Here is a 27,386-nt window from a genome sequence, read left to right as displayed (position 1 = left end):
TATGACATCTGGCCCTGTGGCAAGTCTTTAAATGTGTCCTTCAATTGAGAAAAATGCTTGAATGGTTTACCAAACTGTTACGATGATAGAGTGCTATTTTAAAAAATGACTAACAAACTGCCAGCGCTTCATTTATTAACATTTTCACTGTGAGTAACTTACGATTGGCCTGTTGTAATCTGAGAGATCTTAAGACAGAGTGGGTGGCAACAGGGCTGCGGTTTTTTAGAGGAACAAGCATTTCAAACCCCAAAGCTCTTTGGTTTTCATCTGACATGTAACTCAGTAGACAAATAATCCTGTAAAGTGCGCAAGACAGCCAAAAAAAAAAAAAGAAACGCTCAAATGGGTATGATATGTGGTTATTGAAAAATAGTACATGTAATGCAAACATGGTGTACTTTTCTTTTTTCCCCTTTTTATAATAAAAAGGCTATGATTAGAATTAAATATTAGCAACATACTGTGCAGTACAAACTATTTAAAAAAATAGAATGTTAAACAGCACAAACTAAGCAAAAACAACCACCAAACATGGTTATCATTTAAAAAAGTACATTTTAAATAATAAAATAAATAAATAAATTCTAAACAATACAAAAATGTATTTTATACTTTAATTTATAATAATTTATTTGGGATATTTTGATTCTTGGCAGTTCAGTCAAGTAATCAGCCAAGAAAAAGATGTGGAAAAAATTCCAGTTCATTCATCATACTTGGAGCAGAAAGTCAAACACATTGCATTATGGGATACACTACTCTCTGCTGTATATTGCACATTTTGAGAATTGTGAGATATAAACTAGCAATTCTAAGAAATGAAGTCAGAAATGCGGGACATAATCTTGTGATTTATTTTTTTTAAGAATTGCATGATATAAATTGCAATAACGAGTTATGAAGTCAAAGTTGCGAGATACAAACTCATAATTCTGACTTTTTTCTTTGAAATTGCGAGGTATAAACACAATTGCGAGAAACAAAATCAGAATTTCAAGATAAAAATTCACAATTCAGATATTTTTTGACTTTTTTTCAAAATTATGAAATATTAACTCTCAGTACTAAGAAATCAAATCAGAATTGCGGGATAGAAACTCGCTATTTTGTTTTATTTTCTCAGAATTGCATGAAATAAATTGCAAATGCGAGTTATAAACTCGCAATTCTGACTTTTTTCGCAGAATTGCGCGATATAAACTCACAATTGCAAGAAATTAAGTCAGAATTGCAAGATAAAAACTCACAATTCTGACTTTTTTTCATAATTGCGGGATAGAAACTCGCTATTTTGTTTTATTTTCTCAGAATTGCATGAAATAAATTGCAAATGCGAGTTATAAACTCGCAATTCTGACTTTTTTCGCAGAATTGCGCGATATAAACTCACAATTGCAAGAAATTAAGTCAGAATTGCAAGATAAAAACTCACAATTCTGACTTTTTTTCATAATTGCGGGATAGAAACTCGCTATTTTGTTTTATTTTCTCAGAATTGCATGAAATAAATTGCAAATGCGAGTTATAAACTCGCAATTCTGACTTTTTTCGCAGAATTGCGCGATATAAACTCACAATTGCAAGAAATTAAGTCAGAATTGCAAGATAAAAACTCACAATTCTGACTTTTTTTCATAATTGTGGGAGGTAAACTCGCAATTGCGAGTTATAAAGTCAAAAAAGAATAGATTTTTTCTCAGAATTGCAAGTTTATATTCTGAAATACTTTATAACTCTTAATTGTGAGTTACATCTCACACTTCTGAGAAAAAAGTCAGAACTGTGAGTTTATATCCCACAATTCTCACTTTTTTCTCAGAAGTGTGAGAGATGTAAACTCGCAATTAAGATTTATAAAGTCAAAAAAGATTGATATTTTTCTCAGAAAAGTCAGAATTGCGAGATGTAAACTCGAAATTGGGGGAAAAAAGTCTGAATTGTGAGATAAAAAGTCGCAGTTACCTTTTTTATTTCTTATTCAGTGGAAGTGATGTTGGAATGGTTCAGAAATCACATAAAAGCCTGTTTATTCTTTCTTTACATACAGTCAGTGTTAAATCCAACGAGTGCTTCACATATTTTTAACCCCCTATAGCTGTCAGCAACCACAGGCACTACATACTAAACTGAGCTCATTTATATATTTACACCAGGTGCTACGCTGTCCGTCAGTCACTGGAGAAGCAGTCAAAGAACTGACACCCAGCAGGAAGAGGAGGATGTTGGTAACGTCACAGCATATGTTAATTCCCAACACCAGCACAGACCCCCGACCCCTCATCATTCCCCTTCTGTGTCAGATTCCTGTCCGGGCCGCCACCTTTGGATCTTTTAATCTCCCTCAGGGACTGACGGCTGTGGGGTCTCAGACTTCATAATCCGTTTCGTGACTGTTCCAGATACATCCCTCCAACCCTGGAGGTGACGATCCCCACTCATTTCCAGCACCAGTCATCGTGAGAGGGGTTTAACGCCCTGATGTTTAACCGGGTGCAGAATCAACAACGCTAAACGCTAAAATTAGAAATGAGATTGTTGTTTGCAGTGGTTGAAACAAGCCGTATCTTGATCCTGACAATCAATTTAAAATAGTCCAAACAAGGAGCAACTGATGCCTGATAGTGACCTTGACATTCCGGCAATGACGTAAACACGGGCCAGCTGGACTGAACTGCATTGCCTGTCAATCAAAACAAATTGCTGAATTTACAGCACCAAGGAAAGAAATTGCAATCTGAATTGAATGTGATGAGATAAAAGGATATGTGACTCTGGACCACAAAATGGACCATATTTGTAGCAACAGCCAAAAAGACATTGTATGGGTCAAAATCATTGATTTTTCATTTATGCCAAAAATCGTTAGGATATTAAGTAAAGATCATGTTCCATGAAGATTTCCTACTGTAAATATATCGAAACTTAATTTTTGATTAGTAATATGCATTGCTAAAAACTTAATTTGCACAACTTTAAAGGCGATTTTCTCAATATTTCGATTTTTTTTGCACCCTTAGATTCCAGATTTTCAAATTGTATCTCTTCAAATTGTTCTTTCATAACAAACCATACATCATGGAAAGCTTATTTATTTAGCTTTTGGGTGATTTATAAATCTCAATTTCTAAAAATTGACACTTATGACTGGTTTTGTGGTCCATGTACCGCAAAATAATGGCCAAAAAACATGCTTTTTCAACTACGTTTTCCTCGCAAGATAACTTAATAACATTCAGCTCAACCAGTGTAATCCAATTCCTGAACAAACAATTCTTATGAAATGCCTCTTCAGTATCTGGCTTTCTATTGAAACGTTGCCAAAGCACCATTTTGTACTGTCAAACACAACTCACAATCTTCAGAAATGTGAAATGTTGTTGCTGTTGTAAATCAACCATCAAAACAACATTGTTTCAATCCCCTTTAAAATGAATTGTTCAGATTCAACAGTGTATTCAGGGTTCATTAGCATGAAAAGTCTGGGTCTCGGACACATGGCAACCACTTGGAAACCCTTGTGAAAATATGGCACATTAATGAAAGACAGCCAAAGCCCGAAAGCCTGTTCAAATCTGCGCCAACTGTTTTTTGAGAACTTCCCCTGGCAAGTCAAACCAATTAGACATATCAATGAGTGATTTAAGAATCATTTAAAGTGCCGTGTGATTTCATCAGATGCTCATTTTTGCTGTTCCGATGCAATCCGTTCTTGTTTTTACTGATTTAATGAAGACTGCATGTTCTGGTGATGAGCTTGTCTGCTCTTTCCGCTGTATTCAATTAAGACGCTGCTCAAATCCACTGATCCGGATCTGTCTGTCACATCTGTCTATTTTCATGTTTTGCTCACTTTCTATCAGCTCTTTATGTTTTTTATTTAATGAAGACTGCATGCTCAAATCAAGAAGATGTCTGCTCTTCCTGCTTTCTTCCATACAAGGAATCAGTGTTTGGCATCAAAGGCTTCTATAACAACCCTATACCTGGAGAAATTTATCCATTAGTATTCATCTCAATGGCTGTTGAAGGACCCCCCAGAAGTATTTGATTTGATCTTTGTTTGATTTGAGCTGTCAGTGGGGCAGTAGCCTTTTTAATATACTAATATGTACACTTTAAAGGGATAGTTCACCCTAAAATGAGGTGTACAGTTTGCCCACTGACAAAGAAATGATCAGTCTATAGTTTTAATGGTAGGTTTATTTGAGCAGTGAGAAACAGAATAACAGCAAAAAATCTAGAAAAATGAATTTTAAAAAAGTTGATAAAGTGATTGGCATTTTATTGAGTGAAATAAGTATCTGACCCCTTCGCAAACAAGACTTGGTACTTGGTGGCAAAACCCTTGTTGGCAATCACAGAGCTCAAACGTTTCTTGTAGTTGGCCACCAGGTTTGCACACATCTCAGGAGGGATTTTGTCCAACTCCACTTTGCAGATCCTCTCCAAGTCATTAAGGTTTTGAGGATAAATTTTGGCAACTCAAAGCTCCCTCCGCAGATTTTCTATGGGATTAAGTTCTGGAGTCTGGCTAGGACACTCCAGGACCTTAATAGCCGCATTTCCACTGTTGGGCCAAAAGCGGGCGTGCTAGTGCATGCCACGGCCAGTCGCGTTTCCACTGTCACTTCCGGGGCCTGATCGTGCCTCGTCGGTGCTTCCTCAGGGCCAATGGCCCGGGTTTTTCGGCCCGACGAAAACCTTGGGCCAAAGCGGGCCAGCTGGGGCTTGAGGCGTGGTCAAAGGGAAAGGCAGAATTTATGCAAAGTTTCGATAAGCGTGCAGTCAGGTAAAAGTGTGTCTGCGGTAAGATGCGCATTTCGCTGTATTACGTCCTGCAAAGAACTCAAAAACGTAAAATGGACAATCGTCAGTACTGGTCTGTGGAAGATACCAGGGTTCTTCTGAGTATTTTGGCCGAGGACAATGTACAATGCCAGTTAGACGGCGTCTGCAGAAACGAAGACATGATAAAATAAATTGTTGCTGAACTCGCAAAGCTAAATATCCAGTTATGCACCATTAACTGTTTTTACAGACAACTATGTGATGAAAACATTATTTAAACGCATGTCTGATATACTCTTATTTAAATTTGGACAAATGCAAATAAGATCCTATAAAAAATGAAATCTGATGTATAAGTTGATTTACATCGTCCAAAGAAACCCCCCAAAAACTCACCAACACACCATGATAACATGTTAACATACACTGTATCTGTACCTAAATAAATGCCTAAAAGATTATACTAGAAGTACAACTGTGTCGTTATTTTTTGCAGTAGTGTGTAGATAGTATGCAACATTTTGTTTTATGTGATACAAAGTTAGAAGAAAGATTTGTGTGTAGGTTATAAAAACAAAGCTTCTTTTCACGTGATTTATTAATGTAATATATTACAAATATTGCTGCTGCATTAACAACCGTTGCAGAGCATTTCTTGCATCAGAACAGACATCACCAACATCACAAGGCGTTTCTGCATTCGCTGTATCCGGTTTCCACGTCGCCGTATTTTTCTTTTTTTCGCCTTGCAGCTAACATAAGCTTCCATCTTCGCATCTGGGTTTCGCTGCCTCATCTTCCACCAAGAAAACACCGAAAGGAGCAAACAAACAGCCGCTTCGGCTCTCTCCATTTTGTTCGTTCGATAATCACACTAATACTATGGTGGCCTACCTGACTTGTTTTTCAATCTCCCCGCTGAAAGGGGAGGGGTTTCGTGACGTTTGATCCAATGAGGTGTGTAAAGGGCGGGCTTTAGGTTTGTGCAGCGAGGCTACTGGCTCGATAGTGGAAACACAGCTTACTTTTGGCCTTAGTGCTTGTGACTCGAGGCCATCGGCCCCGCCCGGCACGCTCTTAGCACTGGCTTGCACTGGCCCGACAGTGGAAAAGCGGCTAATGTGTTTCTTCTTGAGCCACACCTTTGTTTCCACCTCCATGTTTGACGGTGGGGATGGTGTTCTTGGGGTCATAAACAGCAATCCTCCTCAAGAGCTCAATTTTGGTCTCATCTGACCACAACACTTTCACCCAGTTCTCCTCTGAATCATTCAGATGTTCATTGGCAAACTGTACATGTGCTTTCTTGAGCAGGGGGACCTTGTGGGTGCTGCAGGATTTCAGTCCTTCACAGTGTAGTGTGTTACCAATTGTTTTCTTGGTGACTATAGTCCCAGCTGCCTTGAGATCATTAACAAGATCCCCCAATGTAGTTCTGGGCTGATTCCTCACCGTTTTCATGATCATTGAAACTCCACGAGGTGAGATCTTGCATGGAGCCCCAGACCAAGCGAGATTGACAGTTATTTTGTGTTTCTTCTATTTGCAAATAATCGCACCAAATGTTGTCACCTTCTCACCAAGCTGCTTGGCGATGGTCTTGTAGCCCATTCCAGCTTTGTGTAGGTCTACAATCTTGTCTCTGACATCCTTGGACATCTCTTTGGTCTTGGCCATGGTTGAGAGTTTGGAATCTGACTGATTAATTGCTTCTGTGGACAGGTGTCTTTTATACAGGTAACAAGCTGAGATTAGGAACACTCCCTTTAAGAGAGTGCTCCTTATCTGTATAAAAGACACCTGGAAGCCAGAAATCTTGCTGATTGATAGGGGATCAAATACTTACTTAACTCATTAAAATGCAAATCAATTTATAACTTTTTTTAAATGTGTTTTTCTGGATTTTTTTTTTTTTGTTGTTATTCTGTCTCTCACTGTTAAAATAAGCCTACCATTAAAATTATAGACTGATTTTTTTTGCCAGCTAGCAAACATAAAAATTCAGCAGTGGATCAAATAATTTTTCCCTAGTGTATATGAGTTTCTTCTTTCAGACAAATAAAATCGGATTTATATAAAAAAAATGTCCTGGATCTTCCAAGATTTATAATAGTAGTGAATGGGTGTTAAGATTTTGAAGTCCACTGAAGTGCATCCATCCATCATTAAAAGTACTCCACATGGCTCTAGGTGGTTAATAAAGGCCTTCTGAAGTGAATCGATGAGTTTGTGTAAGAAAAATATCCATATTTACACATTTATAAACCGTAATCTATAGCTTCCGCCGCTCCAGTGGATGACGTAGGACATAGGTGAACGTGGAAGTGACGAACACCGAGGTGAAGAGAGAAAAACAAAACACTAGTTTCAAATTTGAAGTACAAAATGAACATTTGTAAAGAAAAATGATGGAGGATTCGATGAAAGCCAAGAGTAGATTGGTTTTCCTTTGCTGTAAAAAAAAATTTGGTTATCGCAAGACTAGCATATTCTCACCGGAGCCTATGTCCTACATCATCCACTGGAACGCCACTCTCTTTGAATGTGCATACGACAGTTAGCAGAAGTTAGAGATTACTGTTTATAAAGTTTTAAATTTTGATTTTTCATACACATCGATTGACTTCAGAAGGCCTTTATTAACCTCCCGGAGCCATGTAGAGTACTTTTTATGATGGATGGATGCACTTTATTGAACTTCAAAATCTAAACACCCACTCACTGCCATTATAAAGAATTGGAAGGACCAGGACATATTTTAATATATATTTTAATAACTACCCCAAAATATGAACTATCCCTTTACTAAAATGTACTAAAATGTACATTTAAGGTACTAATATGCCTCTTTTAAAGGTAAATAAGGTACAAAGAGTCATTCAAAAAGACTCACCATTACTGTTTGAAACTTTCTAATGGATGTTTCACTAAATGGCTGCATCTCTCAGAGTGAATATATATGGATTGTTGTTTTAGCACTTCAGCACACGATTAACTAAAGAAAACATTCAAATCAGGACCCTTAAAAATGATCATTAGCTCATTCAAAGTGATTACAGCACATTTAGTTCCTGGCTAACCAGGATTGCGGGTGCTCGTTGAATAACACATTCTGAAATACCACATGCAAGTGGTGCAACTGTTTAATGAATCCAAACTCCAAACTGTCTGTTTGCATTTCCTTGAAGTGAGGTCCAGAAGCCAACACCCTAAAAGGATGAATACCATCACGTTTTGTTGTTTTATTTAGTGCGCAGTGCAATTGCGCCACACAGAACTACTGGGGCTGTAAATGGTGAACTGCTGATGGACAGTTAGCAGTAGCTGAATCCTTAGAGGAGAGGCCAGGGTAATGAGGTCATCTGATACAGCCTGTGCGCTGATGGAGGTCTGGTCCTTAAAGAGCGGAGAAGGGGTGAGGACAGCGGGATATTGGGCTCAGGAGGGGTATGGGGGGAATGGGAGGGGGTGTTGCATTGGTATTGTCCAGCAAGGCCTGCAGGAGGCCCTGAGGGTATGTGTTCAAAGCTGACATGTGAGACATATTATAAACACCATCATCCTGATGCATGATGCCCAAACGTCACCATCAGAAGAACATAAATCCAGTCTTTATGTTGAGTTGTCCTAGGACGTATAAACAAACATACAATGCGACAAATATGGTCTGATTCATAAACAAATGCAAACAAACTTTTGAGCTGTTTCTTTTGCTAAATTAAACACATACACCACAACCATTGTTGTTCGATTCATAAACAAATTACACTTTTGAAGCCAGTTCTTTTTAGTGAATCAAACACATACAGTGTAGATTGATTCATAAACAAATGATTCCTATGAGTCGACTCGTCTAGTGAATAATAGCATACACAACCAGTGTAGTCTGATTCACTAACAAATTACTCTTCTGAGCCTTTTTTGGCAAATCAAACACATTCAGTGATTGATTCATGACCAAATGATTCCTATGAGCCAATTAATCTAGTCAATAATAACATACACAACCAGTGGAGTCTAATTCATGAAAACAAATAACCCTTATGAGCTGTTTCTTTTAGTGAATTAAACACATCACAACCATTGTTGTTCGACTGACAAACAAATGACTCTTTTGAGACTGTTATTTTAGTAAATCAAACACATACAGCGTGAGCACTGTAGATTGATTCAGTGTCGATTAATTTGTGAACAAATGATTCTTATGAGCCATTTCGTCTATTCAACAGTAGTATACACGACCAGTGTAGTCTGATTCACGAACAAATTACTCTTTTGAGCTGGTTCTTTTTAGTGAATCAAACACACACAGCATGAGCATTGTAGACTGATTCATGAACAAATGATTCCTATGAGCCGATTTGTATAGTCAACAATAACATACACGATCAGTGTAGTCTGATTCACGAACAAATCACTCTTGTGAGTCGTTTATTTTAGTAAATCAAACAGACACAAATGTAAATTGATTCATGAACAAATGATTCATATGAGCTGATTTGTCTAGTCAGTAATAGCATACACAACCAGTGTAGTCTGATTCACAAACAAATGACTCTTTTGAGCTGGTTCTTTTTAGTGAATCAACACACAGCGTGAGCATTGTAGACTGATTCATGAACAATTGATTCCTATGAGCCGATTCGTCTAGTCAGTAATAACATACACAATCAGTGTAGTCTGATTCACGAACAAACGACTCTTTTCAGCTAGTTCTTTTGAGTGAATCAACACACACAGGGTGAGCATTGTAGATACTGTAGTTACTGTTTGAATCAACTGAATCCTTAACTGAACTAAATCTATCATATCGGTTACTAGATCAACATCGGACTCACTTACTAGTCTGCAAGTTATCATTATTTTCAGTCTGTATTTTTGTGTCAGTGTATGTATTATTAATTTATGTGTAGTCACATATAAATGCCTACACATAAATTAATATTTGCAAGCATTTAAGCCATGAGATCAAAGAAAAGGTCATTTTCAAGATTACTGAAGATTCAATCAAGTATCCAAACCTTTGACTCATAGTGCAAGTTTGAAAATTAGCCATCATTATGCCCATTATAAACAAGAAATAAGTACTTTCATACACTTCGGATGCCTTCGATAAGCTTAAAATATCTTGAACTGAGCGTCCAATAAACAGTCAGAATAAATCTTAAAGAGACAACAGCTGACAATCTGTCAGCATAGCAAAGTTGCTAAATATACTGGACAATTATTCTACCACACAGGACGGGATCGTTTTCTGTTTTCCTCCACCTGTTGACAGAGCATTATCCTTCACAGTTCATCTGATGTCCACAGAGAGGAATATATGACTCTAACTCACCTTCTATGAGGTCAAAACACCTCACACACACACACACACACACACACACACACACACACACACACACACACACACACACAAGAGTTAAAGAAAATAACATGTGATTACTTCTGCAGTGCCAAACAGCAGGTATCACAAGGTTAAATGTAATAATTAATGCATTTTCTGCAGTGGTTTACCACAGGGTTTGCTGCCAAACATTCACACACACTTAAGAGCTAAACCTTAAAGTCTGGGGATTCTGGGACCGCAAATACTCAAAGATATTGGCTGACTGCATACCATAGAAAATTTGTGGTTAAGAGCATTCACCAATACACAGCGAGAGCTATGCACAACATCTGGAAAAACGTATATATTTGGGTAGTTGGGACCTGATGTTTGACATTTTTTTAACATTTCAACCTGGAAGAGCAAATTGCATTCTTGAATTTAATGAGATTGGGACAGCTTTGTTACAGTTACCTAAAACTGAAACCCTAAACAAAATTAAAATGAAGTTAAATGAAAGTTAAATGAAATAAAATCTTTTTTTCTGCTAGCTGCCAAGGCAACATTTCTCATTTTCATTTAATTTAACTTAGCATATTGAATGATCTAAACAAAAACTGAAAGTAATCTAAAAGTAATCTAAAAAGGAATCAGAATACATTGAGTAACCTATGTTGAAATGAAAACTACAAGTTTAATCTAAAAGCAATCTAAAAAGTAGTCCAAATACTTTACCTTAAATGAGTAACCTAGATTACACTGAGATGAAAACTACTAATTTAATAAAAAGTAATCTAAATGTAATTTCAAAAGTAGTCAGAATACAATAGTAACAGATTACTTTGAAATTAAAACTACAAATCTAATAAAAAGTAATCTAAAAGTAATCTAAAAAGTAGTCAGAATACATTACCTTAAATAAGTAATCTAGATTACATTGAAATGAAAACTACAAATTTAATAAAAAGTAATCTAAAAGTAATTTCAAAAGTAGTCAGAATACAATAGTAACAGATTACTTTGAAATGAAAACTACAATTTTAATAAAAAGTAATCTAAAAGTAATCTAAAAAGTAGTCAGAATACATTACCTTAAATAAGTAATCTAGATTACATTGAAATGAAAACTACAAATTTAATAAAAAGTAATCTAAAAGTAATTTCAAAAGTAGTCAGAATACAATAGTAACAGATTACTTTGAAATGAAAACTACAATTTTAATAAAAAGTAATCTAAAAGTAATCTAAAAAGTAGTCAGAATACATTACCTTAAATAAGTAATCTAGATTACATTGAAATGAAAACTACAAATTTAATAAAAAGTAATCTAAAAGTAATTTCAAAAGTAGTCAGAATACAATAGTAACAGATTACTTTGAAATGAAAACTACAATTTTAATAAAAAGTAATCTAAAAGTAATCTAAAAAGTAGTCAGAATACATTACCTTAAATAAGTAATCTAGATTACATTGAAATGAAAACTACAAATTTAATAAAAAGTAATCTAAAAGTAATTTCAAAAGTAGTCAGAATACAATAGTAACAGATTACTTTGAAATGAAAACTACAATTTTAATAAAAAGTAATCTAAAAGTAATCTAAAAAGTAGTCAGAATACATTACCTAAAATGAGTAACCTACATTACATTGAAACGAAAACTACAAATTTGATAAAAAAGTAATCCAAAAGTAATTTAAAAAAAAGTCAGAATACATTAATGAGTAACAGATTACTTTGAAATGAAAACTACAAATCTAATAAAAAGTAATCTAAAAGTAATCTAAAAAGTAGTCAGAATACATTACCTTAAATAAGTAACCTAGATTACATTGAAATAAAAACTACAAATTTAATAAAAAGTAATCTAAAAGTAATATAAAAAGTAATCAGAATACATTACCTAAAATGAGTAACCTAGATTACATTGAAATGAAAACTACAAGTATAATAAAAAAGTAATCTAAAAGTAATCCAAAAAGTAGTCAAAAGTTTAATTATCCAAAATTAGTAACCTAGATTACATTGAAATGAAAACTACAAGTATAATAAAAAAGTAATCTAAAAGTAATCCAAAAAGTAGTCAAAAGTTTAATTATCCAAAATTAGTAACCTAGATTACGTTAAATTCAAAATATTAATAACTATAATAGTATTGAGATTGGGGTTTATATATTTAGCAGTAAAGAGGTTTTATTTTTATTATATTATTTTAATAAACATCTTTTATTCCTTTTTTTGTCTAACACTAGGAGTTTGTTTGCCTTAAAACCATTAATGATCATTCCAGACTCATTTAAGAACCTTTAAGACAATCCACAGAGGAACAGCAGGCTCTAATCACAGTAACTGCTCATTGAAGCCAGTCAATGCTATTAAAACACATTTAAATGGATTTTTGGCTCAATATCAACAAGCAATTTAGCAATGCTGTTCTGATTAAATGCTCCCCTACTGCATTTCATACCTATAGCATATCTCTCTCATTAGCTTGCTCTCATTACAAGCCTCTTTGTGTTTAGTCTTAATCCTTAAAACATTTATAAATACGCTACTGATAAACACTGATTTCTATGACATACTTGAGAACACCACTGAACATACAATGAGGTTACATAGTCTTTTAGCAGGAACGTTGACATCTGACTCCATTAAAGCATCTGTTTGGACTACTGAACTTGGTTTACTCATGTCTGTTGTGTTGAGCAAAAGGCAAATTAATGACGACCCCCTAAAAGCACAAAACCATTTGCTGTAAACTCTGAGCAAATTCAACAAACCCAGAAGTAATAAAAAAAGACTATACAACCCATAGTATTTTTTTCATAGTTCCCACAGACAAAGCAAAACATGCTGAATCCATGAAGGACACAAACCAACAAGCCGGTTTTAACACATATATTTAGGTGTACTGAACAGATAAGTCCTTGTCAAATGTCTACCAGTGGGAAGAGTTTTACAGAGTGCAATGCTTACAACAGACATCTGGATCCATGAAGTACGTCACCCCAATGTTGAACTTTCAGTAATCAACTGCTTTTCATCTGTTTAAATGAACGATAATCTTCCATAATGAGATGTGGTTTAAAGAAAACTTCTGTGTTTAGAAGCGATGAACCTGTCATCAATAAACTTTACAAACTTTAATCTCTCACATTTTCTCAAAAAGAAAAGTATTCATTTCAATATATGAAATATATTACCATATGAAATAAAAACAAACATATGAAATCTATTAGAAATTGGAACCATTACATATATTAACATATATATCTTGCCAGAAACTGCTCAATTTTACCAAAATAAGAGGGATTATACAAAATGCATTTTATTTTTTTGTTTGGTACTGACCTGAATAAGATATTTCACATAAAAGACGTTTAACATATAGTCCACAAGAGAAAATAATAGTTGAATTTATAAAAATGACCTTGTTCAAAAGTTTTCATACGATTGATTATTAATACTGTGTTGTTACCTGAATGATCCACAGATTTTTTTGTGTTTTTTGTGTAGTGATAGCTGTTCGTGAGTCCCTTGTTTGTCCTGAACTGTTAAAATGTCTGCTGTTCTTCAGAAAAAATCTTTAGGTCCCACAAATTCTTTGTTTTTTCAGCATTTTTGTATATTTGAACCCTTTCCAGTAATGACTGTATGATTTTGAGATCCATCTTTTCACGCTGAGGACAACTGAGGGACTCATATGCAGCTATTACAGAAGGTTCAAACACTGACTGATACTCCAGAAGGAAACACAATGCATTAAGAGCCAGAGCCAACTTTTTAAATCTGAAGATCAGGGTAAATGTAACTTATTTTGTCTTCTGGGAAACATGTAAATATCTTCTGTAGCTTCTGAAGGGCAGTACTAAATGAACAAAATATGATATTTAGGCAAAATATGAAATCTTCATTCTGTTCAAAAGTTTTCACCCCCCGGCTCTTAATGCATTGTTTTACCTTCTGTAATAGTTGCATAGGAGTCCCTCAGTTGTCCCCAGTGTGAAAAGATGGATCCCAATTTCATATAGTCATTCATGGAAAGGGTTTAAACACACAAAAATGCTGAAAAACCAAAGAATTTGTGGGACCTAAAGGATTTTTTTCTGAAGAACAGCAAGCAAAATAACTGTTTAAAGATTGGCTTATAAGCTCTCCTTTTCTTTACATGTGCTATTCATGGCTATGAAAAAAATCACACTGCACACATACATACATGGTTGCACGCAGACTCAAACACACTCACATTTACACTTTGAGAAGAAAGACAAGCACTAACTTTTTTTAACAGGTGCTGAAAGATTCTCACTCAGGCAGAGGTCCAGGGCGGCCCATGCTACTGCAACCTGAAAGTTATAAAAGCACTCCTCCTGCCAAGTGGGATTTTAGAGGTTACGCTGAAAGTTTACGACAGAACACTTCACTCGACTGCGGTTAGCGAATGACAGGATAGATCGATACTTAATTGTAAAAGGCCTCGAAAGCGGTGGGGAAAAATCTGAGTTCTGTTAGTCTTTAAAGTGCATATCAAGGGAGTGCAAATGGCTTGAATGATTTCAGAAACGAAAGGGACGTGGGATGTGTCATTGTAAACCCTGTCTAAATCAATTTTCCCTGTGTTTATCTTTAAATAATTCAAAAGATCTAATAATACCATTTATCTCCAGGCTATTGGATTTTAAAATATGGTATTAATCACTTAAATATGGACCATTTTTATGAAACCGTTAGGTTGGATGGTTCGAAATGTTACAGACAGATGTGACTACCACAGTCATGTTTCAGCTTACTTTGGGTTTTGGTCCACTGGAAATATTCACAAACATTTAGGCATATGAGAAATGATGAACACAACCAAATTTGACATTCTTTATCCACCTTTTTCTTCCCGTAAGAGTGGGCGCAGCCTTTTGTAAATTTTATGGCTCTGGCTTCCGGTCTCATCCACGTCCAGCTATTTTTAGTTGTACAAAACAGCTCGTTTTGCTGCTTTGCTGATAATATAATGTATCATCTTAATTATGAACACACTGGTTTGTAGTGCAAACAGTTTTACCATTTACTGCACGTTGTTATTCTTCTCATTATTTTCCTATAGCGGCTAATGGACCGGAGGTTTCATCCATAGGCTTACTTCCACGTTAAAGAAAAAGGTGGATTTTTTGTGTGTGTGTAAGTCTGTAAGTGACTTTTTGCACATTTTATCATCCACCAAATGAAAAGCTTGATAAACTCATAAACATTTGAGTAACTTTCAACATTTGTCCCAAGTCATACATCTAGATGATCAGGTTCATGTCGCTAAAATGCAAGCCGTTATTAGTTTTCCCAGCCTGTATGAAGCTGCCCAGCGTTGTCAGGGGAACAGAATTGCGTTCAGTATCGAATTTGGGAATTCGAATACGGATGGGATCCGTATGTGGACAAATGCCAAACAGCTGTAGGGACTGGGAATAAATAAATTCAGATATTTTAAACAGGATTTGAGGTAATTGCGCGAGAACAGCTCCCTACAATTTAGACCAGGAGAGACAGGTGTGTGTGAGTGCTGGATGAGAGCGATATCAGAGACACGCACGTGAAGTCCAGTGGCATGTTTTTAGTGTTATGTTTATTAAAAGCAAGAAATATGTTCTCAAATGTTGCCCCTGTCCTTCACGCTGTGACTGCAGACTGAGAAAGATTGAAAGAGAGAAGCCAAGACAGCACTTGGACTTCATATCAACATCAGGGACATCTTAGATTAAAGGCTTCGTCACAGATTAAAAGGCAGCTTGCATTTCGTCATGTTTGCGTCCTTGAGGTCTATCAAACATTCATTTCCTTGCTCATTAACTGTATACTAAAAACAAATGTTTCGGCTCAACAACCCAAAAAAACGAATGCAACAGTTTACAACTCGAGAGAAAATTCTGTCATTAATTACTCACCCTCATGTCGTTCCAAACCCGAAAGACCTTCGTTCATCTTTGGAGTACAAATTAAGATATTTTTGATGAAATCCGAGAGCTTTCTGACCCTGCATAGACAGCAATGTAACTGACAAGTTCAAGGCCCAGAAAGGTAAAAAGTACATGAATACAATAGTCTATGTGACATCAGTGGTTCAACCATAATGTTATCAAGCTAAGAGAATACTTTTCGTGCACAAAGAAAACAAAAACAACAACTTTATTCAACAATTTCTTCTTTTTCAAGCAGGGGAATCTCCTGAAGACTGACCTTGTCTATGCAGGATCAGAAAGCTCTTGAATTTCATCAAAAATATCTTAATATGTGTTCTGAAGATGACCGAAGGTCTTATAGGTTTAGAACAACATGAGGGTGAGTAATTAATGACAAAATTTTCATTTTTGGGTGAACTTTAAGTTGTGGTAATAGGTGTATTAAATGTATAAAGTGATAAATAACAACATCAAACAATATGAAAAATATATACAGTTGAAGTCAAATCAAGTTTACATACACCTTGCACAATCTGCAAAATGTTAATTAATTTACCAAAATAAAAGGGATCATACAAAATGCATGGAATTTTTTTAGTACCGAACTGAATAATATATTTCACATAAAAGATGTTTACATATAGTCCACAAGAGAAAATAATATTTGAATTTATAAAAATGTATTGATCATTAATACTGAGTTGTTACCTGAATGATCCACAGATGTCTTTTTTTGTTTAATGATAGTTGTTCATGAGTCCCTTGTTTGTCCTGAACAGTTAAACTACCCGCTCTTCTTCAGAAAAATCCTTTAGGTCCTACAAATTCTGTGATTTTTCAGCATTTTTGTGTATTTGAATGTTTTCCAGCAATGACTGTATGATTTTGAGATCCAACCTTTCACACTGAGGACAACTGAGGGACTCATATGCAACTATTACGGAAGGTTCAAACGCTCACTGATGCTTCAGAACGAAACACGATGCTTTAAGAGCCGGGGGTGAAAACTTTTGAAAAGAATGAAGATGTGTACATTTTTCTTATTTTGCCTAAATATCAAATTTTTCCATTTAGTACTGCCCTTCAGAAGCTACAGAAGATGTTTCGCAGAATACTAAACAAGTTAAATTTACCCTGATCTTTAAATTCAAAAAGTTTTCACCCCCTTCTCTTATTGCATTGCTTGTCCTTCTGAAGCATCAGTGAGTGTTTGAACCTTCTGTAATAGTTGCATGAGTCCCTCAGTTGTCCTCAGTGTGAAAAGATGGATCTCAAAATCATACAGTCATTGCTGGAAAGGGTTCAAATACACAAAACACTGAAAAACCAAAGAATTTGTGGAACCCGAAGGATTTTTCTGCAAGGTGTATGTAAACTTTTGACTTCAACTGTATATTGTGGTTCTTTGCCATTTCATCAAGCCCTAGTCAAATCAAGAAAGCTTACTTGAGAAAGTTAGAAGTGCTCATTGCAGTAACATGCAGCTGTATACAGTTGCAGAGCTGAGATCAGGTTCAAGGTGGGAGTTCAAGGAGAATTCATTGTGTGAAGGTGGTAAGCCTCTCAAAGCAACTGATGCACACAAGCGTAAAGTGTTAACCGTTTTTCACGCTCTCCCTCGTTAAATTTAATGGCAACTTTCCATGTCACCTGTAACTCTCAAAAATGAAACTTAACACAATATAATCACTTCCATTCCCCCACCCGCGCCTCTCGTTCCCAGCAACACCTTGGCGCACTGGAATTTCGTGACCTACAGTAAGAGCGCTGTGTCAGACTTCACACGGGGGAACCAAGTCCGGAATGCGGCCCACACGTGGTCACAAATCTGATCAAGTGAAATTATTTTTAGCGATAATTAAAAATGCCAGTAATTAAACCTTTCTATATGAGGTTTTATCATTCTATATGAGGCTGAGCTACCCAATTACTACACAAGACTGTTGTGCAAAATTAATTTTCCATGCTGTCTTAACAAAGAGACATGCGTTAATAAATTCGCCCCATTATCAGCCATGAACTCCAGGACAGTAAAGGTCATCAGGCACATGAGGGTTAGCAGAGCCTTCTATTTTAGTTAATACCGCAAGCTATGCTGAGAGACTGTTTGAGATGCCACACTGCAAATCCCCTCCGTACCAAAGACAAATTATACTCCTTGTACAGTACAAGCCTGCAGACTAAAATGGTGAGATATATTGAGATAATATTTTGTGTTCACTACTGTTTGTTCAATCCAAATGACGTAAAAAACACAGTTACAGGCAATAAAACATCACATGCAATTTTTTAATCTAAATCAACTGATCAACGCTCTAAAAAAGTTGGATAAAGATGCATTTGTTAATGTTTAAAGACAAAATATAATTAAAATGATTTCTAAAAATTATTTATTTTGTTTTATTTGCAGTATGAGCCTTGAAAACGGTTTTGTGAAGTCGATGTAAAATTGAATAACATTTCTACTTGTTGATTTGGATATAGCACATTTCTACAATATATTTACTTTTATGTGAATGACACTCAAATTTGTGCATGATTCATGCATACAGTATTTCCCACTGAATATTGTTTTTAAGTCAAAATATGTGACATTAAATGCATTTGAAACTGTTTCATGTTGTTTTAAACCATAAATCTGAGCACGGCACTTGCCCCGTTAACCGATAGCTAGAAATGTTTTATAAGCGGTGGGGGTCGGTACGGTTGAAGTATTCAGACTCTGTTTCAGACCCTCGCTTTACACCAACAGGCCCGTGAGCTGTTTATTTTTCAGAGGGAAGACTGCAAAGAGTGTGGTTTTACAAAGCAAACTTTAATAAGATGCCTGTTGAAAGACGAGTGAAGGTGAATGTTAAGGAAAGCCATATAGATTTGGTCTGGTTGAGGGGGCCGTCATGCCACCCATATGGAGACTGGGGTCAACATCTTTGCTCCTCTTAACCTGCTTAGTCATTTTGGTTTCTGACTGCTGTCAGAATACAAGCATTCAAACGATGGCTTAACATTTTATGATTTTCACTTGTGGGTCGTGTCCCAAAAATGCAAGATAGTAATATTCATAAATATTTATAAAATAAATAAGTAAGTATTTAACTCTGCACAGCCTGACATATGAAATAATGATCAGAATCAATTTTTTAATCTTTTTTTTTATTATTTTTGTGAACCAGGATATTGAATCTTTAAATATTACCAAATAATATGAATAATAATACCAAATAATACCAAACCATTTTTAAATCAATATGTGATACATCAAGCTCTTGGCTTATAAAATACAGTATAGGTTCAAGGAAATATATTATATATTTCCTATTCTATATATATTCAGGTAAAAAAAAAAAAAACATGTTTAATTAAATTCAAGCTGAGAAAAAAAATATGCAATTTGATGCTGATATTTATATGGCCAAAAAGAAAAATCAAATTCTGATAGCTTGTAATAAAAATCAAGAACTTTTTAACAGTATAACAGACTACTTAAATAAAAAAGCATATACATATCCATTGTATCAGTTCGTCAAAATCCTGATGTATCATATTTGATACTTACATTTGAACATGTCAACATCTAAAACAAATTATGCATAGATAAGATAAGTCTAGAAGGGTATTACTGAATAAAACATTTTTAAAAAGGTAATTGCGATACCTTTACAAAAAAATTCAGAATTGTGAGATAAAAAGTTAAAAAATAAATAATTTGAAATTGCGAGTTATAAAATCAGATTTATGAGATATAAACTCGCATATAAACTTTTTTTCTCAGAACTGTGTGATGTAAACTTGAAATTGTGAGTTATAAAGTCAGAATTATGTGATATAAACTTGAAAAGTATATAGAAAAAAATTAAATATCTCACAACTTTATAACACAAAATTGCAAGTTATTAAGTCAGAATTGTGAGATATTATACTCGGAAATATCAGTCTTTTTCCCCTCAGAATTGGATTTTTTTACTTGCAATTGCAAGGTTTATATCTTACAATTCTGAGAAAAAAAGTCATAATTGCAAGATAAATCCTCGCAATTGCAAGGAAAAAAGTCATAATTGCGAGATATAAACTTGGAATTGTAAGAAAAAAGTCAGAATTGCGAGAAAACAGACAGAGTTGTGAGATATAAACTTGTAATTGTAAGAAAAAAGTCAGAATTGTGAGAAAACAGTCAGAACTGTGAGATATAAACTCACAATTGTAAGAAAAATCTCAGTATTGTGAGATATTAACTCGCAATTCCAAGAAAAAAGTCTGAATAGCGAGACAAACTCGCAAATGTAATAAAAAAGTCTGAATTGCAAGATATAAACCGGCAATTGCGAGAAAAAGTCAGAATTGTGTGACATTCTGACTTTTTTCTCACAATTCTGACTTCATAACTCGCAATTGCGAGAAAAAAGTTACATTTAAAATAAAAAAGTCAGAATTGCAATTGCAATTATAAGAAAAATCAGAATTGGGTGATATAAACAATTGTACGAAAAACAGAGTTGTGAGAAAAAAGACCTCATATCTCACAATCTCACAATGAGAAAAAAGTCAGAATTGCGAAATATAAACTTGCAATTGCAAGAAAAAAGTCAAATTTGCAATAAATAGTCCGAATTGCGAGAAAAAAGTCTGAATCGCGAGGAAAAAAGTCTGAATTGTGAGTTTATATCACATAATTATGACTTTATAACTCGCAATTGTGGGTTTATATATCACAATTCTGAGAAAAAACACCAGAATTGCAAGATGCAAACTTGAAAAAAGTCAGAATTGTGAGATAAAAAGTCGCAATACCTTTTTAAAATTCTTTCTTCAGTGGCGGAAACGGGCTTACATATAAACCTAAGGTACATTGGTCCAGTAAGTGTTCATCTTGAAGTATTTCTAACAATATAAATGTTACTCTTAAGCTTACTCTGTAAAAATCATTCAGCAGAAAGATAAGTGCCGCCACTTGACATCCCATGTAAAATAGGTCTTTAAGCAAAACCAGCACTGCTTTATATAGCGGTTCTGCACAGATTGTGCATGTGCGCATTCATAATCGCATGCCACTACACAAGTGTGAGTACATGTACGTGTGTAACACAAGGAAAGTCCTAATTCCTTGTTGCGCGTCCCATCTCTTTTGCACAGCCGTGCGCAGCGTATCTAATTGCACCACTTCCTAGTGAGATATTACACATATGCACATGCCCTGGCCGGATATTTTAAGCCGGACCTTTTGGAGGGATGAAAGTAAATACAGTGCTGAGTCCATCAGATCCCGCTGCCACACCCAAAACCCTCTCTGATTTCTGAACGCTGTGAAAAACCCATCCAGATTAAGCCTTTCTGACACCTTTTATATGTTAATACCACTTACAGTCATTAGCAAGTCCAAGATCAATTATTCACTGGGGTTCCCGGTATCTTACTGTTGTTTCCAATGAGATGAGTTCATAGATATCCAATACTTTCAGCTGTGCTTTGATGTGCTCGATAGAACTGTGAGACTATGGGTAAATGCTGCAGGATATCCAGGCCACATTCTCTGCCCACTTAAGACTTTGAGCATGCGAAGGCAGGTCAGAGTTCACCAAACTTGAACTTTCATTCGTAAAGGAATGCAAAACCTCTGTGAATGAGCTTGCGTTTATAGTTACACGTTTGCATGCATGTATGAACTGACATCAATGAAGCACAAAGTCTAATAGCCACACTTTTTGATTGAAAAGTTTGTTTAAAGGCATAGTTCACCCCAAAAATGAAATTATTTACCCTAAAGTCCTTCCAAACCTGTTCATTATCAGAACACAAATTAAGATATTTTTGATGAAATCCAGGAGCTTTCTGACCCTGCATAGACAGCAACGCAACTACCATGTTTAGGGCCCAGGTAGTAAGGACATTGTTAAAATAGTCCATGTGACATCAGTGGTTCAACTGTAATGTATGAAGCTACGAGAATACTTTTTGTCCACAAAGAAAACAAAAACAACTACTTTATTCAACGATTTCTTCTCTTCTGTATCAGTCTTTGACGCGCGTTCACATAATGCAAAAATGTGAAAATTCACTGAAAACGTACTCTATCTATAATATTGTTTTCTCCGGGAGAAAAATCTTGCCTTAAAATTCCTTAATAATAATAATCATCATTATAATTATAATAAAAATAATAGTAAGGTATGGGTTAAAAAAATACAGCATTCTCCAAATTAAAGCAGACTGATATTTCACTATATATTTTTACAAAAAATTTGAAAAATTTTTAATTTTTTAAAATTTAAATCACATTTTTAAGGTCTGGGAGTCAAAGGCTTTCACAATAAAAAATAATGGCAACAATTGAATAAATAAATAAAATTAAAGCAGACTGATAATTTAGTATATATTTTTCAAAACATTTTAATATTTTTTTTAAGATCAGTTTTGGAGGTATGGGTTGTCAAAGGCTTTCATAATAAAAAAAATAATGGCAAAAATCATTATAATAATAATAAGGTATGAGTTAAAAAATACAGCACTCTCCAAATTAAATCAGACTGATATTTTACTATATATTTCACAAAATATTTAAAAAAAAAATTTTTAATTAAATTTTTAAGGTCTGAGTTGTCAAAGGCTTTCACAATAAAAATAATGGCAAAAATCAAATAAATAAATGAATGAATGAATAAATAAATATATAAATATAAGGTATAGGTTAAAAATACAGCATTCTCCAAATTAAAGCAGACTGAAAATTTACTATATATTTCTCAAAACACTTTATTTATTTATTTTTTTATAAGATTTTTGAGGTATGGGTTGTCAAAGGCTTTCAAATAATGGCAAAAATCTCTATAATAATAATAATAATAAAGTATAGATTAAAAAATACAGAATTCTCTAAATGACAGCAGTCTGATATTTTACTATACATTTGATTTCACGAAACATTTTAATATTTATTTAATAAAAATTTTAAGGTATAGATTATCAAGGGCTTTCACAATAAAAAATAATGGCGAAAATTGCTATAATAATAATAACTATTATTATCATTATTATAAGGTGTGGGTTAAAAAATACAGCATTCTTCAAATTAAAGCAGACTGATATTTTACTATATATTTCACAAAACATTTTTAAAAAATTAATCAAAATTTTAAGGTATGGACTGTCAAAGGCTTTCACAATAAAAAATAATGACAAAAATCATTATAACAATAATAATAATACAACAGTATCACAAATGCAAAAATGTGAAAATTTGCTGAAAACGTACTCAATCCATAATAATGATTTTTCCAGGTGAAAATGCTTTTTTACTCCATAAGACATTAATTGATGGACTGGAATTTACTTGTGGATTATTGTGATGTTTTTATCAGCTGTTGGACTCTTATTCTGATGGCACCCATTCAGTACAGAGGATCCATTTTTGTTGAGCAAGTGATGCAATGTTAAATTTCTCTAAAGCAGATGAAGAAACAAACTCTTTTACATCTTGAAAAGAAAATAATTTTTCATTTTTTGGTGAACTTTTCTTTTGATCAAAAAGTCCTGGTATATCAGTAACAATCTCTGCTGTTTGATCTACAGGAACAGATTTGAGGCTATGAAGCATTGTTTAGATCAGATTTAAGACTAGATCAAGAAATTGTTTGTTATTTTTCTGTGCAGCATGCGTAAGATTTCAGCAGGTGGTCCACGAGCAGGACTTTTGAGGATGAGAATAGACTAAACCTGGAATGCATTTATATTTATGCATTTGGCAGATGCTTTTATCCAAAGCGATTTACACTGCATTCAAGAAACACATTTGATCAATTCATGCATTCCCTGGGAACTCAACTCACATTCCTAATGCAATGCTGTGCTGTTTGAGCTACAGAATCACAACAAACTGGACACAGATAATCCTAGTCCATTTACACAAAGTATTAGTTTGTTGAAAAACAAATCAATTCATCTGCATTTCTTCAAATGAATTAGCCATTAAACAAGACAAAGAGACCCCTGGCTTCAATCAGTCACTACAAAACACACACCACACCTACAGCTCAGATGTTTCCTGAATAGACTTGTGCGTGTTGCACGGTGATGACTCAGAAAAAAGGGTGATGATAGACAATAAATCCTCAGGGCAATGAATGTAGGAAAGGGGAGAAATGTGTCCCTGACCTTGTCCAACCTTTCCAAGGACTAAATAGAGTGAAGGAGAACATGCAAGTCTGAAAAATGAGCCAGGGAGATGTGACCGAGGTAAAGACCTCTCGTGCTTTCATTTGAGAGGTACAGCTTGTTGTCAAACAGGGCCTGGTGTTTGGTGGAAATGGGTGATAACAGATGGGGAATCGTTTAGCATGCAAGGACAACCATCTCAGTCGACAAGTAATTAGGGAGAACTCACTCTGCTGTGGAAATGAATAGAGGAAGAAGGAATGAAATAAGCTATGTGGTTAAGGAGAAATACATGACAAGGACCCCCGGCAACTCCTGCAGGTAAGAAAAAACCTTACACTTGTAGTTAGCATGGTCAATCATTTCCCATTTTTAAAATGGGACCTCTTCAGAGGTGTGTTCAATAATAGTAAAAAATAAAATAAATTATATTTAAATCAAACTGTGTTATGCGAGTTGTCAAAAGTTTTCACAAGAAAAAATACAGCATTCAAATTAAAGCAGACTGATATTTTACTATATATTTCACAAAACATTTTAATAATGTTTTTTTTTTTTTAATTTTAAGGTCTGGGTTGTCAAAGGCTTTATAGAAAATAATGGCAAACATCTCTTTTATAAATAAAAAATAAATACATAAATAAATACAGCAATCTACAAATTAAAGCAGACTTATAATTTACTATATATTCAAAAAAACATTTTAATAAATTTTGACATCAAACTTTTTAGGTATGGGTTGTCAGAGGCTTTCATAATGAAACATAATGGCAAAAATCGATATAATAATAATAATAAGGTATGAGTTAACAAAAATACAGGATTCTCCAAATTAAAGCAGTTTGATATTTTACTACATATTACATAAAACATTTTAATATTTTTTAAATACATGGTTTAAGGTCTAGGTTGTCAAATACTTTCAAAATAAAAAAGAATGGCAAAAATCCCTTAAATAAAAATAAAATAAAATAAATAAATAAATAAAAGCGGTCTGATATTTTACTTTTAATAATGTTTTTTATAAAAAAAATTAATCTCTGGGTTGTCAAAGATTTTTAAAATAAAAATATAATGGCAAAAATCCCATAAATAAATAAATAAAAGCAGTCTGATATTTTGCTATATATTTCACAAAACATTTAAATAATTTTTAAATTACATTTTTAAAGTCGGGGTTGTCAAAGACTTTCAAAATAAAAAATAATGGCAAAAATCCCATAAATAAATAAAAGCAGTCTGATATTTTACTCTATGTTTTACAAAACATTTTAATAATTTTTAAATTAAATTTTAAAGGTTGGGGTTGTTAACTACTTTCAAAATAAAAAATAATGGCAAAAAATCCCTTAAATAAATAAATAAATAAATAAAAGCAGTCTGACATTTTACACTATATTTAACAAAACATTTTAATAATTTTTAAATTAAATTTTAAAGATTGGGGTTGTTAACGACTTTCAAAATAAAAAATAATGGCAAAAAATCCCTTAAATAAATAAATAAATAAAAGCAGTCTGATATTTTACTATACATTTCACAAAACATTTTAATAATTTTTAAATATTATTACATTATATTATATTATTACTATATAAAATATAATTGCTAAAAATGGCTATAACAAAAATAATAATAATAATAATAATAAGGTATAGGTAAACAACAGTATTCTCCCAATTAAAGCAGTCTGATATTTTATTTCACAAAACATTTGAATAATTTTTTAAATTACATTTTTTAGGGTCTGGGTTGTCAAAGACTTTTAAAATAAAAAATAATGACAAAAATCCCATAAATAAATAAATAAATAAAAGCAGTCTGATATTTTACTCTATATTTTACAAAACATTTTAATAATGTTTTAATTAAATTTTGAGGTCTGGGTTGTCAAATACTTTCAAAATAAAAAGTAATAGCAAAAATAAATAAATAAAAGCAGTCTGATATTTTACTATATATTTCACAAAACATTTTAATAATTTTTAAATGACATTTTATAAGGTCTGGCTTTTACAACAATATAAATAAAGAGATAAATAAATCTCCAAATGAAAGCAGTCTGATATTTTCCTTAGGATTTCATAATAAAATATGATGGCGAAAAAAAGTATGGATTAGGAAAATACAGAATTCTCCAAATTAAATCAGACTGGTAATTTAGCATATATTTGACAAAACATTTATTTATTAAATTTTTTTTAATCCAATTTTTGAGGTATGGGTTGTCAAAGGCTTTCGCAATAAAAAATAATGCCAAAAATCGCTATAATAACAATAATATTATTAATAACAAGAATTACTATAAGGTATGGGTTGAACAAAATTAAAGCTTTTCATAAATTATAGCAGAATGAAAAATAATAAACAGTTCAATAAAGTTGAAGATGAGTTGAAAAGCCTATCCTGTCATTTTTCTCACATTTTATTCTGTTTCTCCCGCAGAGACTTCAATCATGCTTTTACAGTGCTTTTGCATCCTTTTTGGACTCTATGGGTGAAATAAAGCCTTCCAGGTTTTAACCTATTCCTCTCATCAGTGTCCTTCCAGACAGCTCCTGTAGGGGGCGACACTATAACCTGCACAGTGGCTTTGAGAGCTTTGAGCTCACGTCTGTTGTAGAGACAGAAATACTTCTCCCTCTGATCCTGCCTGCCAGGACCGCTCCAAACGCTTCAGGTTTCAGGTGGCAACCATTGCTTCTAAAATGAAAGGGTCTCACCTTACAGTTCGGTGCCTCTGTTGGGCCTTCTGCGGCACTACCCACACAAACAAACAGAAATACACACTCACACAGACGCATACTTGGGGCCCCTTCACACACACACACTCACGCTCAGAACCTATAAACAGATGCTTGCGACCTCCCTCTTGTCCTGCGACATCAATATCTCCCCTCAGATGTAAACCCGCATGCATTTATGGAAACACTGGATTTTATAAGCACCACGACTCGATGTAAAGAGCAATTGTGACACAGAAAAAGTTTCTCAATGCACCCAAACTCAAGTTACCGCCAACCCCATGTTTAACAACCACATTTTGAGACACAAAACTCTCTGAAACCACCGATTCATCAATATGCAACAGCTCTGCATTTTCACCTCCGCTCTGTATTTGAAATCACAATTGCAAATGCACAAAGCTGCGTAAAGTGATCTATAATCATGGCAAT

The 27,386-nt window shown here is 34.1% G+C and overlaps 1 protein-coding gene across 1 annotated transcript in view; it reads right to left on the bottom strand.

The window, feature by feature from the left end:
• The window catches only part of LOC141288170 (collagen alpha-1(XXV) chain), a 185,553-nt gene that overhangs the window by 155,447 nt on the left and 2,720 nt on the right, over positions 1–27,386 (bottom strand). The gene's annotated exons all lie outside the window — the stretch shown is intronic.

Source organism: Garra rufa, chromosome 16 (assembly GCF_049309525.1).
Source record: "Garra rufa chromosome 16, GarRuf1.0, whole genome shotgun sequence".
NCBI lineage: Eukaryota > Metazoa > Chordata > Actinopteri > Cypriniformes > Cyprinidae > Garra > Garra rufa.
This window is presented reverse-complemented; position numbering and strand designations above follow the sequence as displayed.